We start from the raw sequence: 13,685 nt of genomic DNA on the forward strand, positions 1-13,685 counted from the left end.
CAGCGAGCTTGCTTTTCTCAGAGACAGGCTTACAGCCATGTCATGCGCAGTGTGTCGCCAAATGTCCTGGAGCATTTCTGTCGCATCTCTTAACCTAATATTGATACAGCGGCCTGTCTGCCCTATGTATGATCTCCCGCACGAGAAAGGTATCTTGTAGGCAAGGCCGCTCTACACCGTCCAAAAATCTATCTACGTGGTTTATTTTGCATTTGCTTTTCGCTTATTTGTTTCTGTCGTTATTTACTTTTTTACGAAGGCATTTCATTTTTAAAGGAGCCGAAAAAGCCACTCTCCCGCCATACCTTTCGCAAATTGTTTTGAGGCCTTGGGAAACTTTATGCATATAAGGTATCACATAAGAAGCATCTTGAAATGGAGCGCAACGGGAAGGCACAACACAGGTGCTACTAACAAGACCCAGGCATGTCGGTAGAGAACCTTTTAGCCCTTTTAGCATTTTACCTTCAGAGTAATTAATTTGACGGCCAGATGTATCTGCAAAAAAGAGGCACTTGTTCCTGCATCGTGCCTGTGCTGTGCCACATTTTTTATCTTCCATTGATCGCTCTTTACACGATCGTTTTGTTCATGCTAGCAATGACGCTGTCCTTACAGTTTTTCATTATATGGACGACTTCTTAATTCTTTTTACCAAGAAATGCTCCACTCGTATCCGCAAGCGCAAAAGTGTGTTTTCGATGATTTCAATAATCACGGCAAAGGGCTGACTTTCACATATGAGCTTCCAGAAGAAGGAAAGCTGCAGATTTACGCCTGGATTTCAGCGAAAGCCACGTGTGCTGGGCATATTCCCCGTGGGCACAAAAAGAGCACAAATCAGCTCACTCTTAAGATAATTAAGAAAGAGAGGCATTGCACCACTCTGTTTGGAATCGGCGCTTCGGAAGTCGTGCGTTCACAATGTGCAAGCTAGTTTTGACTTGCAATTGGGAAGGCTTTTTTCAGCCGGCTTCCCTGGGTCGGTCGTCATGTCAGTGGCGGAAACGCTCCTCAAAAAAAAAAAAAAAAAAAAAAAAAAAAAAAAAATTAAGCGCCGTTCTTGCAAGAATGCCGCGGAAACCCTGGTGGGCACTCAGAGGCCAGAAGTGGTTCCGTACATGCACAAGGTCATACATTGCCTGAAAAAAGTGGCTACTCGATTTAACGTGCCGATGATTTTTTTAGCCCCCAAGGTTATGGTGCCGCGTCATTTTGCTGTCGCCATAGACTTCTTGCTGCCCAGTGCCGCTCTTTCATATGTAGGTGGGATAAGTTGATTCCCGTTAGAAATCATGCAAAGACAGCTACTGCATCGTTGCCATGCACAGGCGTGCAGGCGCGCCCGGCGGGATGCCCCGTTCCGGCCTCCAACCTTCCGGGGCCGATAAGCGAAACCGCCGCCTCCGGGTGTCCGGGCTGCTCGTGTTTCCTCCGTCACCAGTAGCCACGTGTGCCATCGGACGGGACGGCTTCAAGGCGCGCCGGTGGATTTAACGTGAGTGCGTCTAAACCACTACATTCGAGTAAGTGATTCACAGCTAAGCCTCATTCATAGACAGCTTGGCTTGTAATGGCTAGGGAACGAGCATACTCTGCCCTTACCAACGCAGTGTGTTCGCGATTAGCCCGACATACGAAGGGTGAACATAAGCTTGTAAAACCGAAATTTATTGCTTGGGTGGGTAGCATGCAAAGCTGTCCTACCATTGAGACTGCCAAAAAAAAAAAAAGGTTAGCAGCAAAGTTGGAAGGATGTAGAGCGAGGCTGAGTTATACAACTCGTAGTTTAGGGACACGTAATATGGCAAATAAGTACTGCGGAAATAAAGTGGCAGGACGTTCATAAAAGATGTGAACTGTGAACGTTTCTTTCCGAGAAACCTCGTAGTAGGTGGATAACAATTCCCCTTTCAGTGATCATCAAGAGAGCAATGTAACTCAAGCAGTAAAAATATGCATACCCGACGCACATTTGAATTTGAGTTGGAACTTTACTTCTCGTTCATTCAATAGAGGGTAGGCTGAGACTAAAGGCCTCAGCCCCCGCCAACTACAGGTTATACAGCAGATTACATACATATTCGCGATTTCAGAAGTTACAACAGTGTTGATTACTGGAAAAATTACAGTAAAAATGTCTAATGTCTTTATATTTATGTAACAATGTCTATTATCTTTATGACTAAGCCAGTTTCATGCTTGTGAAATATGATGAAACAGCGGAGCTCTGCAGGCGTTGGTGTATAGAGCGTGGTGGGTATGACGCTCGCCATCGGACCGTGAGTACCCTGGTTCAAATCCCGCCTTGCCATGAAAGTTTATATTGTTTTCTTGCTCTCTCTCTGGCTCTCCTTTTCTCTTTCTCTCGCCCATAGCAAGTTGTGTTACAATCATCGGTACAATGCAACCATATGGGTCCCATAAATGTATGTCCTGCAAGCGTGGTTGTATAGCGCATTTCGCGTTTGCAATGTCATCAGCGTACGCTCGCGAAATGTGACTTGCAAAAGTTTGACGCAGTGCACTATAGAGGCACCCGTGTTCGGTCACGTAATAACCGCGCCTTGCTTTCTGAGAAGCCGACCCGTCAGACTTTGATTGATGAACGCCGCCACGCTTCTGCAAAAGTTATTACCGACATGTATTCGAAAGACGCATTAGTAACTGACACGAGTGATATTGTGTCTCAATTCGAAGACTTCTATTCGATGCTCTTCAGTGATGCTTCTGGAGACCACAATATCAAGCTTCTACAATACTTTGCGTCTTTAATAACTCCTCTAAGTGATGAACAATGTTCAGTCATTAGCGGTCCCTTTACTAAACAGGAGCTAGAGGTTGCCATTGATCAGTTACCCATGTCAAAAACTCCCGGTCCCGATGGAATTTCGGGTGAATTTCATAAAACCTCTAAGTCCTTTCTTACGCCTGTTCTACTGAAGATATTTTTAACAAGTTTTGAACTAGAGGATTTACCACAGTCTTTCACAAAAAGCCACACAATGTTAATACCTAAAGTACTGACAGAGAAAAATTACGTTCTGTTGATGGTTATAGACCGATTACATTGTCAAACGTTGACTACAAAACTTTTGCTAAAATTTTGTCAAATAGGTGTCAGGTAGCGATTTCAATTCTTATTGGTCCTCATCAAACATGCGGTATCAAAGGCGGTTCCATAGAAACTAACATACAGGTCTCTCGCACAGTTCTTGAATACTGTTCTACTTCTTATGATCAACTTGCAATGCTCCAGATTGACCTCGCAAAAGCATTTGATCGGGTTCGTTTTTATTTTTTCTTCTACAACATGCCAATGTAGGATCCACAGGGCTTAATGGCGTTCGACTTTGTTATAGTCGTTGTACGATCCGCTTTGCTGTCAATGGTAGGCTCTCAAATCCCGTCCACATTCGTTCTTCCGGGAAACAAGGATGCCCTATGTCCCCGCTCCTCTTTGGCCTCTACTTAGAAATACTCTGTCAGCATTTTGAACTGCAGCAGTGTTCGTGGATTTAATATTCTCGGTAATGAGGTAAAAGTGCTAGCATGATATTGCATTCTTCTGCAAAGACAAGCCATGCATCGATAAAACTCTTTCTATCATAGAAGAGTTTGGTTGTGTCTCCGGCGCGCGGATGAATAGCACTAAAAGCTCAGGGCTATGGTTTGGATATTGGGCCATTACACCATCAAATTATGCTGGCATTTAGTGATCCTGTGTGCCACCTAAATATCTAGGAGTTCCACTGCATGCCTACAAGTTCAGTGCACACTACTGGAGAGAGCGCGTTCCAGTCCTCCAGAGCTACACAAATACCTTTGTCCCGCACCGTCTATCAATATTTGGAAGAGCAGAAGCCTGCAACATGTTTTTGGCAACCAAAGTTTTCCATGTCTTTCAGGTTCTTCACTGCGCAAGGCTTTACCATCAACGTTTTCATAAGATTTTTTCAACGTTCATATGGTCTTCCAGTTCTGAACCTATGAGACGCGACAACATTTTTCGACCAGTGAGTGCTGGAGGGTTAGGGTTGGTGCATTTATATGCGCGACAGTTAGTCTCGCGCTTTTTCTTTTTTCGGGATAGCTGTCATCTGGTATTACGAGCTTTCTTGCAGGTAAACCTGGTTCATGTCCTGCCAGAATTGATGGTGTCCTCAAACTGAATTTCTAGACCTTGTTTATGGGGGTTTGTGCGTGAGGTTTATTTTTCGATTTCTTTTCTGACTGTTCGCTTTTCTAAAGATTATTTATTTACTGTGTGACGAAAAAAATCTTTACGAAGATTTAATATCGATGTTGTTCCCTCCGCCGTTTTATCGATGCGTATACATCACATTACCAGGACATGATGTGCTTGCAAGAGCGCGCAAAATGTCAGTTCCCCCTTCTACAAAAACTTTTTTTTTACAAATTACACACTGAAACCTTGCCTGTTAAAACAAGGCTGCATAAAAAGAATATTTTCGTTTCGTCAGTTAACTGTCGCCTATGTGACGTGCCTGAAACCACTGAACACTGTTTTATTGTTTCTAAAGATGCCATTTTATTTTGGGATATATCCATAGAAATTTGCAAAAATATTTTGATCTAAATTATCACAGTATCCGATATATTGTTGCTCCGTAAGGTGATGTTCCATTCGATAAGTTTTACTGATAGGCCTGCATAGCCTATGGAAATCTCGTATGCAAGACCGAAATGCAGAAAAAAATATTTCCTCAAGATCGCATTTCACTCAGATGATCATGCACTTAAAGGACATTTACAACCAAGAAGAATGTTAGCCGGCTTGGTATCCACTTTTGATTAGGTGTTTAACTTCGTCTTTCAAGTTTTTGCTGTGAAGGACGGTGTTGCTGTGTGTGCCATTTTCTTCATATGGACTGCTCGTTGACGTTTGATTACTTATGTACACCTGGTGCTCATATTGTAAATAGTTCCTGTACATACATTTCATTCATTGTAATAAATACCACGTTAAAAAAAGTGGTTATATAGCGCAGTGGTTATGACGCTTGCCTTCGGACCCTGGGTACCCGGACTCGAATGCCGCCTCGCCATAAAGTTCATTTTAGGGGCGAAGCTCTTCGGGCGTGGGTCTGTCCTTCCTCCGATGTAGTATGTAGCCACCTGTAGTTTTATGAAGTGTTCACTAGATGGCGTAAGTGTCGATCTTTCTTTATATAAGTGTATATAATGTCACTATAGTCGGGTACAACTTTAGAAGACAGGAGGAGGCCCCGCCCAGTTGACCGAAGCGCAGCAGCCAATTCCTCCGCGACTAAAGAAATAGTCCCACTCAAAAAATTGTGACTGCTTTTAAAACACGTATTTGTCGGTATAAATAAGATTTGTGTATCTTGACGAGTGGTTTGGTAAAACTATCATGATGGAAATGCTACCGCACATGCCGGATCGCGAGAGAAAAATAACTCCGTGCCTTCTACAACGCTGTGCGTCGTCTGCTACAGAGCAAGATCGACGGCACCGGGCGTAGCAGTCGCTGGCTTAATAGCATAAGATTCATATATACTTTTTGTGTGCTTGCACAACCTTATTTTTTTAATGTGTTGGGCTTATTTTTAATTAATATTTTTTCTTTTTTTTTCGCGGTTGCGAACCTGCGATCTCGTGAGTTCGCGAACGATCGCGCGCGGCATTCCGTGCCAGTTTTCCGCCATGGAGCCCAGCGAGGTGACATCGGAACGCGATCCTTTGTTGCCGAACGAGCCTTGTGTCGCCTCGATGACCACACCACCAAGGAGCCTCGGCAAGAACAAGAGCGGCCACATCCTGAACAGCGATTCACGCTACATGATCTTCCACTGCTACACGTTTTGGCGTAACAGGCAGCCTGAACGCAGCGTGGAGGACACGAACAAGTTTGTCGCCGACATGATTGGTGTAAGCGAAAGGACTGTGTTCAGGGTGAGGCAGGAAGTTAAAGCTTCGCATTTTTCGGGTGGCAAACTGACGACGCCCTCGCGAAAGCGGCCACGCAATGCGGAGAAGAGGAGACGCAGCGCGAAGTTTGACAGCTTCACGTTGTGCGCGCTGAGATCATGTGTGCACGATTTCTTTCGCCGCAACGAGATACCGACGGTCGAGAAGGTAACTACCGAGTTCTCGGAGCGTATGGAACTACCATCACTAAGGCGGTGTACTGTGCGTCGCCTGCTTGCCGAGATCGGCTTCAAGCACGAAAAGAGAAGCCGCAACTCGCTGCTTATCGACCGGGATGACATCACCGATTGGCGGAATCGCTACCTCCGTGATGTGGAGCGCTACCGGGCGGCAGGCCGAAAGATCTTCTACCTGGACGAGACATGGGTGACGGCAGGACACACTCGGTCGATCGTGTGGACAGACACCGTGGTGCAGAAGCGCGGACGGCTGTTCGCTCGAGCAAATGGCCTGACGACGGGTCTAAAACAACCTTCTGGGAAAGGTCAGCGCCTAATCGTGACGCACATCGGCAGCGAGGATGGTTTCGTCGACGGCTGCTTGGATATATTCCGAGGCCAAAAGACAGGCGACTACCACGAGGAAATGGACGGAAATCGCTTTGAGGGCTGGTTCAATGACGTTCTGCAGAAGTTGCCAGCTGGTAGCGTCATTGTTTTAGACAATGCACCTTACCATAGCCGGCGAGAAGAGAAATTGCCGACGACGGCCTGGAAGAAGGAAAAGATACAGGAGTGGCTCACAAGCAAGAACATCACCTACGGTTGAAAGGATGATAAAGAAGCAGCTGCTTGAGCTGGTGGCATCTGTAAAGTCACGCTTTCTGAGCTACATCGTAGACAACACAGCTGTAAAGGCCGGTTGCATTGTACTCAGGCTCCCGCCGTACCACTGCGAATTTAATCCCATTGAGCTTGTGTGGGCCAAGGTCAAAAATGGCATCGCTGCGGACAACAGAGACTTCAAGCTGTCCTCGGTTGATGTCATCTTGAGGAGAAAATCAAGCAGGTAACGGCGGAAGACTGGAGGAAGAGCATTCAGCATGTGATGGACTTGGAGGCAAAGTTCAGACTTGACACGTCTGGGACTGAGCACATTCAAACCCATCATCATCCAGCTGGGTGAAGATGACACTGAAGAAAGCGACTCCGACTGCGAGCTGTCTGGCATTGAGCCACTTGACGAAGCATAAACGCTTCTTATTAACAAAAGAACAGCCCTTATTAGGCTACCAAAATTTTGCCGGTGGGTTCGCAACAGCCAACCATCCATTCCGTGACCTCTCAAATAAATAAGCAGTTTCATTTATGGCATATTCCTTAAAATAGAAGCTCAATTCTGATAAGCAACGTCCTGCATACATTGTGCTCGATTTAAGAAGTGGCATAGAAACACATTTAAATGCTGGCATATCTGAATTGAAACACTATTGTTAACCCTGATTATCGTTGGCGGGCTCAAAATGCTAATTCGGGCAGCCATTCATGTGGTTGCATTGTTTATTTTGTTATCTAGGCTCACGCAAGTAATGCGATTAAGAGAACAAATATAAAACATTATTAGCTTAGAGAGGCCCAAACTGCTCATTCAGCAGCCACCGTCGAGTTTGACGCGCCCCATAGTGAAATAGCAGTAGTCAGAGCACGCTTATGGTTATGTTAGCAGTCTACACTGAAAATCGCAGTCATGGCCATAGCGAGTGGTGGTGAAATAGCAGCAGACAACACGAAACTGACAGCCACTGTCAGCAGCTTCAATGCCAAAGCACATTCATGTGGTTGCATTCTTTTGTTATCTGGCTCACACAAGTAATGCGATTAAGAGAACAAATATAAAACATCATTAGCTTAGAGAGGCCCAAATGCTCATTTAGGCAGCCACCGTCGAGTTTGACGTGCCCCATAGTGAAATAGCAGTAGTCAGAGCACGCTTGATGGTTCTGTTAGCAGTCTGCACACAAAGATGGAAATCACACGCTTGAACAGAAGACTAGGAAGCGAATTGCTAATTCCCAATAGGGATATCGGGAGCACGCCGATATTTGCAGAGAAACAACAGTGGAATGAGGTGTTTACCTATAGATGGAAGGATAAAACGTGGAGGCAATTGGAATCTGCTCAGGCATCTGCTCAATGAAAAAGGCACTAAATCGAATAGACGTACGGCAGTGGCGAGCTGGTACACCAGGAAAGTCAGACTGCAAGCACAGAGAGCATAATGCAGCGATTGGCAGCTAAATACTTGCCTCTCAGGACAGCGGATCAGGAAGTAAGTTACCCCGATTACTTAGGGGCAGAATGCAACTTTATGGATCAGGAATTCAACGAAAGTGAGGTACGCACGGCATTGTATGATTTAAATAGTAGGTCAGCATCGGGCCCGGATGGCATCTCTAACAGATTGCTAAAGAATTGGACGACGACTCCATAAAATATCTGACCACATACATTAATGAATTATGGATGAATGGGTTCTATCCAGAAGAATGGAGGACGGCCTGTACTATCTTAATACCAAGCCGGGCAACAACTCAACTTGGATAACCTCAGGCCATTTCGTTAACATCATGTCTAGGAAAGACAATGGAGGCATGTCATATTGAACAGGTTAACGAATATGTGGAGGACAATGACATCCTACCGTATAATCTGATTGGTTTCAGACCGGGCTTGTCCACACAAGATGCCATGTTGTTAATCAAACATATATTGCTTTTAGCCAGTCCAAAGCACACTAGAGCTCTCTTGGGGTTGGATGTCGAAAAAGCTTTTGACAAAATTAAGCATAGAGCAATACTTGAGGTCATTTCTGAACTGGGATTAGGCAGAAAACTATATGAAGTGGTTAAAGCCTTTCTTGGCCATCGCTCAGCACACCTTAGATTCGGGGACATTAAATCAAAGAAGATAGATCTCGGTGACAGAGGTACGCCACAAGGGTCGGTCTTGTCACCTATGCTTTTCAACCTGGCGATGTCAAAAGTGGCAAAGGGATTGAAAGGGATAGAGGGCATTAACTTTACCATTTATGCAGACGATGTGACAATATGGAACGCTGAAGGAAGTATAGGACAGGCGGAAAGCAGACTTCAGGAGAGCATTTATGAGGTAGAGTCCATTTTAGAAGACATGGGACTGAAATGCTCTGCTGAGAAGTCAGTAACAGGAAAAGGGGTAGAAAACCGAGGGGATATGTTCCCGAGGAAGAACCCAGGTTAGTACTAACCACGAAGGCAGGCAAAACTATTAAGCAAGTCAAATCCATTAGAGTCTTAGGGTTATTCCTGGAGGCAAACGGGGCAAACGGAAAAACAATACAAAACATCACAAGCAAGATGAGGAGGTAATAAGACTGCTAAGGAGAATCACTAACAGACACAGAGGGTTGGGAGAGGAGAGCGCCATGAGGCTGGTCCATGCTTTCGCCTTGTGTCACTTCTCATATGTAGCAGGAATGCTTAGATGGACACAGACAGAACTAAAGAAGTTGAACAGATTATTTAAAAGGCTTGTCAAAGCAACAGTGGGATTGCCGGTTAGCACACCGGATGATAAATTAATGAAAATAGGGCTCCACAACACAATAGCCGAAATAATTGAAGCTCAGCAAATTGCCCACAGAGAGAGGCTTTCCGAAACAAGGTCAGGTAGAGCAATACTCGAAGAGCTAAGGTGGTACCCAAGCGAATCAGAAAATTCGGAAGACACAGTAGAACTAAAATATAGCGTAAGAGAGATCATCAAGACTACTCCTTTTCCCAGAAATATGCACCCGGTGCACAACCTGGAAAGAAGAAAGGCAAGGGCCAAAGCTCTCCTGCAGGAGATAGAACAGGACAGAGAACATGCGGCTTTTGTAGATGCTGCATGGGTCAGAGGAAAGAAAGCCTTTACGGCAGTAGTAGTAGATGCAGATGGACTCACTCGGGATGCTATTACAATCATGACTAAAGAAGCGACAGTGGCAGAACAAGTAGCGATAGCATTGGCTTTAAGGAATAATAAGTGGACGCGAATTTACAGTGACTCTAAGATGGCTATTAGACATTTTACCAAAGGCTTTGTAACCAAAAGGGCTGCCCAGCTGATCGGTGAGATGGACAGCCAAGGGATCGAAATCCGCTGGTTTCCTGCACACATGGGGTCTGTCGATCCATCTCGGAGGAATTTGAACGAGGTGGCTAACGCAGCTGCACGAGGACTTACTATCCGTGCACTACGCGACTAGGACCCCAATAATATGCTGGAGGAGAACAGGGACCGATTACTTACATATAATGAAGTCACGAAGCATTATTACATGAACAGAAGGGAATTCCCAGTGCCACATGCTAAGCTCAATAGAGCTCAAGCGGTGACTCTGAGATGGTTACAGACAAGAACTTACCCTAGTCCAAACTTTATTAACAAGCTATATCCAGAAAGAGAGGTACCAATCAATTGCGAGAAGTGTAATGGCATCATTACTCTGGATCATATACTTTGGCAATGTCCTGTGGCTTTCACAGACTGCGACAAGGAAAGAGACTGGTGGCGGCGAGTGCTTCACAGTGGAGTGCTTTTAGATCAAGTACAGGCCGTCCAGAAGGCCCACGACACGGCGGTAAGGTTAAACCTTACTGTCCCGACGTGGGAGCCGCCTGCGTCATCCTAAGGGTTGATCTTCAGGACCCGAATAAAGTTTATCATACCATACCATACCACCAAAACTACCACCAAAGCGAAAAAATAAGTTGAATACTCATTCGCATTCTATTTTCACTTGCTTCAGATGTGTGTGACAAGGAGCCAGAAAGTGTAGTTCGAAGCAAGAAGAGTTCGCAAACACGGAGGAACAACTCGAAGAAGGTCGCTGCTCACCTTTTAATTGCGTAGCATTCCTTGGCACTGGGGTAATTTTCTGCTCCAGTCCGTTTGGTCCATAGAGCTATATTGCCCAATGGGAAATGTGTCGCCACCGTGTATGGGAGTTTTCTAACGAGCGCTGTGCCGTCACGGGAATGACGGTGCGAGGTTTGTGTTTGCTGGTGTTGTACGAGGCTTCGTCTAAAACGTGGATATGGCCACACCGATAATGTGTTCTTAAAACAAAATCTTCATAAAAGGTTTTCATTCACCAATATTACATCGTTGAATGAAGTTCACTGCAATGCATAATTAAGCAAAGAAAAGCAAGAACAGACAACAAAGTGTTCCAAAGCGAGCGCGAATCTTGTTGTCTGCCCCCCAACTTTATTTATTTTTTATTTACAGATACTTCTGTCTCAGGTTTGAGACATTTGGAGGAGTGGTTACACAAAACAAGAACAAAAGAAACATAAAAACACAGAATTAGACACTTGCTTTACAAATTGTGCATGTGGAAGTCGTCGCAAAGAACTATCAAGTTAATTCCAGGCGTCAACAGTGCACGGAAAAAAAGAATATTTACCACAGTCAAGAAAAGATCGGAAATGCACAATGCACAATGTTCAAAGGATCGGGCCGGCAGGTCCCAGGCGTAGAATGACAAGTGAAAGAAATAGGGGCAGCTTTGCAAACGGATTTATGTAACATGATAAGCCGATCACTAAGCAATTCAGTGATAAGACATGGTAATGCTCTGAAAGGGAAAGGTTGCGATCGTAACGGTTAAAAATTAATCTGATAGCTTTCCGCTGGACGGACTCGAGTTTACCTTTCTCATTTGCAAGATGAACTTGTTCTTAAGTAACCTATTTTTTAAAACGATTTCGCGCAATATGTTTGTGCCAGTTTAAGTGAGAAGCCCGCTGATACTTTTTACGTTTCATATAACTGTACAGGTGCCCACAAAATAACTCGGAACGCCGGACCGGTGGCCGCTCGTCGGCGGAGCGCACCGGTGAGAAAGTAGTGCCCGGGCCTGCGCATGCGCGGTCTCCCTAGCAAGCTCGCCTCGCTCCCCAGTGCATCTAAATAAGCGTTGCCTTGCTCCAAAAGAATAGCGTTGGGTGCCTTTTAGCGTTGTCACAGGAGGGCTGTACGGATGCGGTCTCTAAAACGCTGTGTGCACGTGTGTGCATGCGAAGGAGCATAAGCACGCCTGCGTGGGCGTTAATGGACATCGGCGCCTTATAAAGCGATAGGCTTAACTGGCTCATTAGTCGCGGAATGTGACCATCGTCGACAACGCTTGCGGTAGCAAAAATCAGAAAGCGGCTTACTACACCACTACCATTAATAAAGCATGTAAATGTGCATTAATTACCAAGTAGTTGAAAGTAATTAAGGGTAATTCAAGAGTCCCATAGACAAATTAAAAGTAGTTAGGGCAATTAACAAGACTGATACACAGACATTATACACCTTTATTAAAGCGTGCTAAAGTGAATTACTATGTAACTGATAGTAATTACGAATAATTAAAGGTTATTAAGGGTCGTGAACAGTAATATAAACTACTTAAGATCAATTCAAGACTTCGTGATAGAACTGGTAATGCCAAATTAAGACTAATTAAGAGTTCCAAGGAGTAGTACATACCAATTAGGATCAATTGAAAACTCTGTAACAGCAAGTAAGAAAATAATTAAAGGAGATTACGACTAATTAATAGTTATTTATTTATTAACCGAAATAAGCAAGCAATCTCAAATGAAATGACGTCAATGCATTAAAGCTTTTGCTGTTAAAGTCGTCTTAGCAATCGATATGGAACCACAGCTGAACACACAGCTGAGCACTCCCTTGATTGGTAACGTATCACCACACTGTACAAAAAATTCAATGCTTGCTCCAATATAAATGAACAAGGACTAAAATACACCGCGCAACACGATAATCAGGTTGAAAAGTGCATTCCAGTGCTGTTATAGGCGAGCCGTGGCGCTGGCCCATGCACATGAAAGATAAGCTATGAATTCATAGTTTCTTTAGGCGAAATAATTAACTCAGGTAAGCAAGACATAAGGTATAATTAAAAGTAGAGCATGGTGAACTCATTGGTCCCCACTCAGTTATAAACGCTCATGAATACCATCCACCCAAACTATCCATAAAGCATGATGATCTCTTAGATTGAATGCAGATTCCGACGAAAATGCGCCACAAGGATTACGCGTGCGTTTAGAGAGTACGCTGCATAGCGCGCGAGCACGCTGTAGCCTACAGGCCCCGATCCATCCCCCCCACCCCCGGCCCAGGTGTGTTGTCGCAGCGCTAAGAGGGACAAACCGCAAGTTTTTTTGACGCAAGGCAACGCTTATCTAGATGCACTAGGGAGCGAGGCTTGCTTGCTAGGGATGCCGCGCACGCGCAGACCATGGCTGTATTTTTCCGCGGGTGTGCTCCGCCGACGAGCGGCCACCGGTCCGGCGTTCCGAGTTATTTTGTGGGCACCTGTACATCCAATAAATAAAGTTGTCATAAATTACCAAAACATGTGTTTGTTAAACAGTTAAGCTTTTACGTGCTATTTTAGCAGGATCATTGTGACAGCCGGAACGGTGCTAGACAGGCCTGTCAGCTAAGCCTAAGCTAAAGCTCAGTCAGCGCTGCTGAGCACCGCGGTGGCCGCATTTCAATGGAGGCGAAATGCAAGAACGCCCGTTGTAGTGCACGTTAAAGAACCCCAGGTGGTCAAAATTTGTCCAGAGCTATGGCGTGCCTCATAATCAGAACTGGCACATAAAAGTCCAGAAAGAAGTAGAAACAGGCCTGTCTTCAAGGTGTCCTGGCTCTCCGAGGACGATA

General features: G+C 45.0%; 1 protein-coding gene across 2 annotated transcripts in view; it reads left to right on the plus strand.

Annotated features, from left to right (window-relative positions):
• Positions 1-1,459: 1,459 nt before the first annotated feature.
• LOC119453950 (phenoloxidase-activating factor 2) overlaps positions 1,460-13,685 on the plus strand; it is a 208,381-nt gene continuing 196,155 nt past the window's right edge. The window contains exon 1 of one of the 2 annotated variants that reach the window (XM_049666931.1): positions 1,460-1,498. The gene's annotated coding sequence lies outside the window, so the exon portion shown is untranslated. The other variant, XM_049666933.1, reaches the window with a different exon arrangement.

The sequence above is a fragment of the Dermacentor silvarum genome, chromosome 5 (assembly GCF_013339745.2).
Source record: "Dermacentor silvarum isolate Dsil-2018 chromosome 5, BIME_Dsil_1.4, whole genome shotgun sequence".
NCBI classification, from domain to species: Eukaryota; Metazoa; Arthropoda; class Arachnida; order Ixodida; family Ixodidae; genus Dermacentor; species Dermacentor silvarum.